The sequence below is a fragment of the Chiloscyllium plagiosum genome, chromosome 36, assembly GCF_004010195.1.
Source record: "Chiloscyllium plagiosum isolate BGI_BamShark_2017 chromosome 36, ASM401019v2, whole genome shotgun sequence".
NCBI classification, from domain to species: Eukaryota; Metazoa; Chordata; class Chondrichthyes; order Orectolobiformes; family Hemiscylliidae; genus Chiloscyllium; species Chiloscyllium plagiosum.
This window is the reverse complement of record NC_057745.1, coordinates 22,563,000-22,573,140: the sequence shown is the minus strand read 5'-3', so window position 1 is coordinate 22,573,140 and position 10,141 is coordinate 22,563,000.

The following is a 10,141-nucleotide window of genomic DNA, read 5'->3' as shown; positions in this document are numbered from 1 at the left end:
AGGGCAATGAGAAATAGGCAAGAAATGCTGGCATACCTAATGATGTCAACATCCCATAAACAAATTTAAACAGAAGGTTGGTAGGCAAAATAACAAGTCATTGAAGTGGTGTTAACACAGTGAGGTGAAGAGACAGAGAGTAATATATCCAAGTTTACGGATGTTACGAAGCAAAATAGAAAGTTAAGCTGTGAGGATAACACAAAGGGATTGTAAAGAGATAGAGACAGGTTAACAGAGTGGACAACATGATGGCAGATCAATTACAACATAGGGAAGTGTGATGTTATTCATTTTGCTTGTAAAACATTCAAAAACAGTTTTAAAAACTTGTAGGTACTGATATTCAAAGAGACCTGGATATGCTTACAGAAGCTGTACAGAGGTTAGCATGCAATAGCCGAGTGGTGTTATTGTTAGAATGTTAATTCTAACAATGGCAATTGCAATTTGAATTCAGTAAAATATCTGGAATTAAGAGTCTAATAATGACCATGAAATCATTGCTAATTGTTGGAAAAACCCATTTGGTTCACAAATATCCTTTTGGAAAGGAAACGGCCATCCTTACCTGGTCTAGCCTACATGTGACTCCAGACCCTCAGCATGGTGGTTGACTCTTAACTGTCCTCTGGGAAATTAGGAATGGGCAATAAATGCTGGTTCAAACAGTGACACCCTCATCCTGTGAATGAAAAAAAAATTAGGAAGGAAAGTAACATGCTGTCCTTTGTTGCAAGAGGATGAGTGTGCAAGAATGACGATATTTAGTTAGGGCTTTAGTAAGACCATTTCTGGAGTACTGCATGTGGGTTTGGTCTTTACATTTAAGAAAATACATAATTCCATTACAGCAGGTGGTGATGGGGGGGGGGGAGGGGAGTAGAACACCTAGTTAGTCTGGGATGAAAATTGGTCCAATGCTGAACAATCCAGCAAATTAGGTCTACATAGAATGAAGTCTAGAAGAATGAGAGGCGATCTTATTGAAATGTACAAAGAAGGGGTTGATAGAGTAGATCCTGAGGACTGAATTTTGACATATTTGATTAAATGCTAATTTCATCAAGTTTTACTGGAGTTGGGGACTTGCTCTTCACAAGGCCCAGCGAGATTTCTCACCATACCATCCGAAAGCAACCTCATTAATTACTTATCCATCTCTTTGGCAATGCTCTCACCCAAAGTTAGCCAGATTCTACCACCATACCAGGATTAAATCACCAAGTGCTGGGATATCTCAGAACAGAGCAGCATCCCTGGCGTTAACATCATCTTTCAAAGCTCATTGTGCACTCTGAAAAGCACTGTCAGTCCAGAACTACTTTGCATGATAACTTGCTCTGGCGTTGGCAGAGAAGGGGAAATTGGCACCTCGCTATTGTGGACAGGAACTTCAAGGTCCTTATGGATGGAATGATGCAGGAGAGAGCTGACCTGTACCCCCTAGACCAGCAGTGGAGACCATGACACTATACCCTGCCAGCTTGTGCTGAGGTTGCCATTCAGGTCATGGTGTCTTTAACCATCAGGAAGAATTCCCAGCAGTGTGGGCAGAAAGTGAATGACTTCCTCCATTCCATTAGATAAGAGCTGAAATCTCTCTGCAACCTCACATTCACTCTATCTCTGCTACTGCGACCACATTCCACAAGGCTCAAGCTCTCATCATTGTGAGCAACATCTTCGCCCATTCGTTCTCACTCACTCGAGCACCCAACTGTGCATGTCCTCCCTGCAACCTCACTCGGGATAATTCACTACTTTGACATCTCCATCATTGAATGCATTTAAGGCTGGGATAAACCAATTTTTGATCTCTAAGAGAATGAAGGGATTTAGGAAACAAGCAGGAAAGTAGAGTTGAAGAGCAGGATCAGCCATGATTATATTGAATGGCAGAGCAACTTCAACATACCATATGGCCTATCCCATTCTGGCTTCCTGTGTTATTGTATAAACCTGATTAAGAAGTATAGACAGTTTCATCACCACTTGTTACAAACTGAAATAACGGATGTGAAAGACAAAAACATTGAAAGAAGAAATGACAAGAAGCAACTATTGCTCCTCGGATGCTGCCTGACCTGATGTGCTTTTCCAGCACCACTCTAATCTAGACTCTGGTTTCCAGCATCTGCAGTCATTGTTTTTGCCAAGAAGTCACAACCTGTTAATGACTGAGAGTGAGAACTTCCTAATCATGTGAAATGTCTGCACACTGTTGCTCTGGGTAAGAAGAGTCAACATACATTTCAGCAGATTGTACAAGCATGCTCTGGGAATGCTATTTTAGGAGTATTTGCACTCATGTCCAATATTCAAACCCAAAACTTCTTCCGTCAGTCAAAGAAAACAAAGGATAAAATTAGTTTGTACTTGTTGCTGGGCAAGTTGTTGGTTCAAACTCCTATTTCTCACATGTTATCTGTATGACAAGGGAAGAGATAGTGTGATGGCTTCCCTGTTTTTTTCTCCACCTTCCAACCAACTGCAAGAAGATGTGTTTGAAGACAAGAAGTCTTTTAGTCCCTTGAGCACAGTGACTTTTAAGAACAGATTTGTGGATTCAACTTGAAAGAGGGCAAATGGTTTCTCAAAACTCAGAATATAATCATAACAGCAACCACTCATTCATTCATACAGGACCCTCAGGGAGAAGACAAGCCCATGACAAAAGAATTATAATTGGTATTTACAATTATGTTTGAATTACTGGCAGCTGGAGAGTGATTATATAATGTTTCCAAGTTTTTTTTGGTGTTGGTAAGCACAGGGGATTTGTGCGGAATGGAAATAGCAATTGAGTGGACCTCTTGGCTCGTCCTCTCTAATAAACTTCGACCATGTTTACTAATTTATCTTTATCTCCATTCTGAAATACAGTAGAGACATTTGTTTAAGGAAGCAATTAAACTTTACAGAAGCATTTCCCAAGGATGGAAATCCAAGCCACAACAGTAAAGTACTTCAAAACTGAAAGACAGAGCACCAGATTATGAACAGTGAGCTTCTTAGAGTCATAGAGTTGCACTGCATGGAAGTAGATGCTTTGGTCCAATTCTTCCATGCTGACCAGATATCCTAAATTAATCTAGTCCCATTTGCCAGCATTTGGTCCATATCTGTCTAAACCCTTCCTATTCATATATCCATCCAAATGCCTTTTAAATGCTATAACTGTACCAGCCTCCACTACTTCTTCTGGTAGCTCATTCCATTCATGCACCACCCTCTACATGAAAGAAATTCCCCTTTGGTCGCTTTTAAATCTTTCCCCTCTCACCTTAAACTTAACTCCTCTGGTTTTGGACTCACCTCCCTAGGGAAAAGACCCTGACTATTCAGCTTATTCATGCCCGCCATAATTTTATAAATTTCTATCAGGTCACTTCTCAGCCTCTGATGTTCCGGGGAAAACAGACCCAGCCTATTCAGTCTCTCCCTATAGCTCAAACTCTCCAAACCTGATAACGTCCCTGTAAATCTTTTCTGAATCCTTTCATAACATCTTGTCAGGGAGTATAATTTAGCCAAATCTATCCTTCCTTAATTTTGTGTGTGTGTGTGTGTCCTTTGATTGACTTTGGCAGAATGAAGAGGCTGGTAGTCCTGATGAAAGGTTCCGACCTGAAATTTCGACTCCTCTGCTCCATTGATGCTGCTTGATGTGCTGTGCTTTTTCTAGTTCAATCCTTTATCCACATTACCAGAATGAAACAACCCTCTTTCTTTGCTAAACTCAACAATCTCTGTCCAAATGATTTTTTCTGAACCCAGGATGCAAAAAGTTAAAGACACATTAAGTTGGCAAAGATATGCTGAACCAAAACAAAAATAAAACCTTTTGTGGTCAAATAAGGAGAGAGAAGAGTCCTTTGGACCTTCCTCATCTGATCATAGCAAAACCTTGTTAAGAAAGAGAACAGAGAAGTTAATAAAATATCTCAACAGTTCATTCATTTTGTGATGTGCATAGGAAATATTTGCTTGACTCTAGCTCTGTTTTCCTCTTCTCAGTTCAGATTCTCTCTCATTTTGGTGGTAATGATTCCAGTCTCAAAATAATGGGTTTGCATTGTCCAGCAGACTCTCTTCCTAACAGTGAAGAAAAATCTAACTCATACAAGATGGTGAAATATGAATTCTTTAAAATTCTGGAATAAGGAGTCTGATGATGAGCCCTCCATTGTACTTTGTCAATTGTCAAAAAAAACCATCTGATTCGCTAATGTCCTTTAAGAAGGGAAACTGCCACCCTTACCTGGAATGGGCAATAAATACTGGTCTGGTCAGCAATGACCTCACCCTGTGAATGAATAAGTTTTTAAAAATGTATATTATAGTCATCAGGACAACATCATCATTCAATCCTTTCATGCTTAGATTGCATTGTTTTGTTTTATTAACAGTACGTAATGCAGAGGCCATAAGTTAATTGCAGATCAATCCTTAATACAAGAGTCGGAAGGACTTGTGAGATAGGGTACAGACATGAGTGTTTTGGATAAGCTGAAGTTACCCAGGGTTTTGGGGCTGGGCAGTACAATAGGAACCAGGCAAAGGAAGCATTTGAATGATCAAAGCTAGTGGCATTAAATAAAAGTAAACATGAGAGTTTTGGCTGCACACAGGATGTGGCAGAATGAAAATAGTTAATGTCATCTGGAAGTATTAGTCTTGGTTTGAAGGAATTGGATTAGAAATCCAACTGAGGATCAAAGAGGACACCAAATTTTATTGCAACTTCAAGATGCAAACAGCTATTAGAATAGCATGAGTCAATTCAACATTTCCCTTTATTATAGGTTTTCAAACTAGAGTTTAAAATGTATCATTGAACTGAACTGTATTTACAAGCTGTGGCCAATTTGTATTGAGCATAGCACTTAGGAGAAAGTGAGGACTACAGATGTTGGAGATCAGAATCGTGAGTGTGTTGCTGGGAAAGCACAGCTGGTCAGGCAGCATGCGAGGAGCAGGAAAATCATCAGCCCTTCCTGATGAAGGGCGTATGCCCAAAACATCAATTCTCCTGCCCCTTAGATGCTGCCTGACCTGCTGTGCTTTCCCAGCAACACACTTGCGACTATGAGCAAAGCATTTGTTTGATTAGATTACTTACAGTGTGGAAACAGGCCCTTCGGCCCAACAAGTCCACACCGACCCGCCGAAGCGTAACCCACCCATACCCCTACATTTACCCCTTTTACCTAACACTACGGGCAATTTAGCATGGCCAATTCACCTGACTTGCACATCTTTGGACTGTGGGAGGAAACCGGAGCCCCCGGAGGAAACCCACGCAGACACGGGGAGAACGTGCAAACTCCACACAGTCAGTCGCCTGAGTCGGGAATTGAACCCGGGTCTCTGGCGCTGCGAGGCAGCAGTGCTAACCACTGTGCCACCGTGCCGCCCACTTCATTGGCTTCATTGGTTTTCCACAAAATACTTTGCAAAATGGGAACAAATTTTTGAATATGATGAACATTTTTAGTTACACTTAACAGATAACCCTCATTAATGGTAGAAACTGTTTATGGGTATATTGGAATTAAGTGTATCACAACATGCTGAAAACAGGAAGCAAACAGGAAGCAAACACTTCATCAGAATGATAAAAGAATCCTTATGAAAATGCTTTATTCTGTTACTCTCTTTTCAGATGATCTGCTTTGTCGTTCCAGCAATTCTGCTTTTTATTTCAGATTTCCAGCCTTTAATTTTTTGTTTCATTTAAAAATTACATTGAATTTTCTATGAATGAGCGTGTCAGTACTTTTACTTCTTATATGTACCTCTCACTAACATGGAGCTGTCAACTTCTAAGTGCTTAAATATGATTCACTTATCCCATAGGTATATTTAGCAGTTGGTGAATTGCATGAAAGGGCAATTTGAAGTAAATGTTTATTTGCTACAAGCAAAATATAGAATGGTTGCATTTTTGAGCATGTTTATATGGGCTACTGTGGATCAAGTTTCCCACAGTTTATCTATTAGAATAATAAACATTGGGTAGATACTTGCTACCCTAGAGAATTAATGTGAGGAAATTCAAGTTTGAGGACATGGACAGCAGCTTAACAAGATCAGTGCCAGTTCACAAATGTGTTTTGATTGGTCTCCAGTATACTAATTCAAGTGTATCTGATCTCCCAGAAAGGTATGCAGATCCACCAACATACAAACATCTGAAAACTCAATGCAACAAATATTTTTGTTTACAAGACATAAAGTAAAACTCCAAACTAGTGCACCACGGCAACAAACTAAATAGTTTAATGAAGAGAAACTTTAATAACTTGCAAAAGGAAATTGAGTTGGGCTAGTTCTACTCCAACTAATTTTGAATGATCAAGCAAATTTTATCAATAATTGTCAACTTGGCAATCTTTCAAAAATATCTTATGTTGGTCATTATTCAGCAGAATGTTTATCTAGATTGCTGGAGTCTGAACTGTTTTGTAGCCACTTGTCATTATCAAATAATTTCAGTGTGGTAATAGTCTACTCACTAGTTAAAGAAAATAGTTAATTTGCCACAGGAAGGTGGCAAGAAATTAAATAAGTGTGTGTAAAGGTATGGTATGCTTCACTTCTGTGAAAAGAATTGAAACAGATTTAAAATGTGTCAGTTATACATTGTACCTACTCAGGACGCATATAATGTGCTCTTCATTCTTGATAACAAGCCAGTAAGATAATCAGATACAACAGTGATTAATGCTTTATAGTTGATTTGATGACAAAACAATGTTTTGTTTCAATGACTTCAGACTGACTGAAAGATCATTGACAGATTGAACAAAAATGTTCACAATGCTTCTATTTTAAGTTGGTATATTGCTAGATACTACACTTAGAGATAGTGTGATGGCGATCATTTGCCCTTACTGAGCTCCTGATGGTAGCATTGCCATGATGGTGAAGCAGCACTGGGAATTGCTGAAAGATAAAGGACAGATATCCACCTGGTTTGCCATCTACCAATCTGGTAGTCACACACTGCAATGATTGAGAACTCACGACATACAGTCCCTACCGGGAGAAAATAAGCAGTGCAGATGCTGGAGATCAGAGTCGAAGAGTGTGGTTCTGGAAAAACACATCCGGCCAGGCAGCATCCAAGGAGCAGAAGAATCGAAGAGCTTATGCTCTAAACATCGATTCTCCTGCTCCTCCGATGCTGCCTGGCCGGCTGTGCTTTTCCGGCACCACACTCTTCGACACAGTCCCTTCCATCTAGACAGCAACACCCAGATTCCTAGCTTTCTATATAAGCGGTGAAGAATCAGAGAGAAAGATCTCACTGGACATTATGAATTTTGCATACCAGCAACAGAACAGCCTTAAATTGTAATAAATTGGACATCGATATCATTGATTAAAGACTGAAGAGTAAATATATTTTGAGCTTTTAATCTTTTTCAAATATATATCAGAGAATGCCTACTTTTCTAAAGATCTGGCTGTAAATTTGCTGTCTTATCCTAATTTCAGGGAGAGTGCAAATCCATTCCAAATGAAAGATGGGTGTACACACCAGGGCAGTCCTGAAGAACAGTTTTGCCAGACTTGAAAGATTAATTCGGTTTCTGTCTCCACAGATGATGCCAGACCTGCTGAGTTTCTCCAACATTCTCTATGTTTGATTGCTCTGCCATCATTGATGTAATGCTCATTGCTTCATGGGCATGCATGCTGCCTGTCATGTGTGCTGGGAATGAAGTTCACTCCTGCATTGTAGGGGCTGCTCTCTTGGAATATTCTTTCCCCCTCCAAGTCTCCAACTCCCTCCTCAGAGTCTTGACAGCATGTGACTGCTGATGTAAGAGTTTCATCACCTTGTACATCTTTATATAATTAACATATGTATTCTCATTCCAACACTTTACAATTAAACACTCAAAGACAAAAATTACATCTTTGCAATGACATAGAGATGCTCTTTATTTTCTGCACGCATATTCTCCAGCAGGTAGGTGATCTTATGCACCCTGGTCACCACCACAGTAATGTGTCTCAGGGGGAGGGAGGGACTCCTAAAGTGCATTGAGAATTCCACACTTCAAATGCTTTTGTTTATGTCATGCTACTTGGGAACTCCTACTGAAGCACCACAACCTGAAGAAATAGCTCCTGGTTTGAATCAGTTACCCGCAAGAAAGACTTAGCTCCTGGAATAGATGAAACATTTGCAGTTAAGTAGCATTTTTCATGATCACCAGACACCTCAAGGCAACTGATAGCCAGAGAGGTAGCTTTGAAGTACAGTCACCATTATAATGTAGAAAATGTAATAGACAATTTATATACAGCAAACTACCACACAAACAGCAATGTGATAACAACCAGAATATCTTTTACTGTGACGTTCATTGAGAAATACATACTGGCCAATGTCATACAAGACAGTTAGTACCTGAAAGAGTTAACTGACATCATGTAATAAGGACTGTAAGAAGGGCTCTTGTGGACCAATGGTAGTCTCCCTGCCTCTGAGACAAGAGGTCTGGGTTCAAGTCTCACATACTCTGAGTACCAGAACAGGTTGGTTAACATAGCTAAAAAAAACTTCCTGAGGTGAACTAACCAAAGTATACAATCCTGTTGTGTGTATAGAATATGTAGTTGTAGTAATATGTATATACCATTACACTTAGCCTGATGAAGGGCTTGTGCCCAAAACATCAACTCTCCTGCTCCTTGGATGCTGCCTAGCCTGCTGTGCTTTTTGACTCTGATATCTTACAGTAGACTAGCATATATCAGAGGTGGAATGTAACTAGCTATTAAACAATGCATAATAAACTTATTCTCTCTATCAATACTGAGTCTATTTCCACTGAAAACTTTGTCTGGGCACTGTTCCACATTTTGTAGCAGCAACTTAGCCTCATGATAAGAAGCAAGATTAGTGGTAGTGAATCTACCCAATGCATCCCAGTTGGGTCAGTGGACCACGACATTTAAGTGAACCAGGACACCAGGGCATATTCCTCTGCTCTTCTTCAAAGTGGTGCCATGGAAAAGTTTACCTGAAAGGATAGGTAATGTTTAACATCTCATCTGACAGATGGTACCTCTAACACTGCAGCACTCTCTCCAAGCTGTAACGGAGTGACATCTTACTCAGAGATTGAACTGGAAATCTTGTGAATTCCAGAGTGAACCTGAACAACAGCTGACATTATGGAAGTGGAGATTGAGAACACCCAGTTAATCAGGTCCTACCTGAATCTTCATCTTAGGACCCCCCTCAAAATATTTCAGGAAGGGACCCTAGATCCTAACTTTTTCTTATTTTAAAGGTAGATGTGAAGTACCTTTTTCCAGGTGCAATCCAATTGGTCAAACTACTCCAAGTTAAGCAAGTCCCATTTTATTTAAACACTATAGATAAAATACATACAAAAGAAAGAGGAATTTAGAATAACTTAACTATTGGAAAACTTAACCGAATAATAGATACAGTAACTATTACTCATTTAACTGCTCCAATGTAGTAATATCCCATAAAACACCTCTTGGCAAAAAGGTAAATTCAGACAGATTCTTACTTGTAGTTCTCCAATTCAGGAGAAAAAAAAATCAAGAGAAAATTCAGAGAAAGTAGAAGCTGGGAGATATTCACTGAAGCTTCTAAACCATTTGAGACTCCAAAGTCTTCTGATGTTACTGAAAAAGCCAAATCCCAGAAATATGGATCTTTAAGAGCTGGACATACCCATTCAGGCTATTAGAAAATCTTGAGGCTTCCCAAACTCCTTACTCAAGTCATCTTCAGTGGCCAGTTCAGCATCTCTGCCTTATGACCTCCTTTCAAAAAAGAAACCATGACAAAATAACCGCTTAAAGTGACAGCATTATCGCAGTTGGAGAGGATATGATCTTCTCCAACTTCTGTAAACCCTTGTGCTGGTGTGATGCACCCACTCTGAACAAAAGAACCTCTCCACATCGAGGATCTTCATGCAGTGCACAAATGTCTCCAATAAACTGCATTACCAACATTGAAACATGAAACTCTTACAATTTCCAGTCCTGATTTTTCTTCATACTGTCTTCGCATCCGAAAGAATTCTGATTCAGTTGTGTAAAAGTACAATTAAATGAGCATGGGAGAAAAATAACT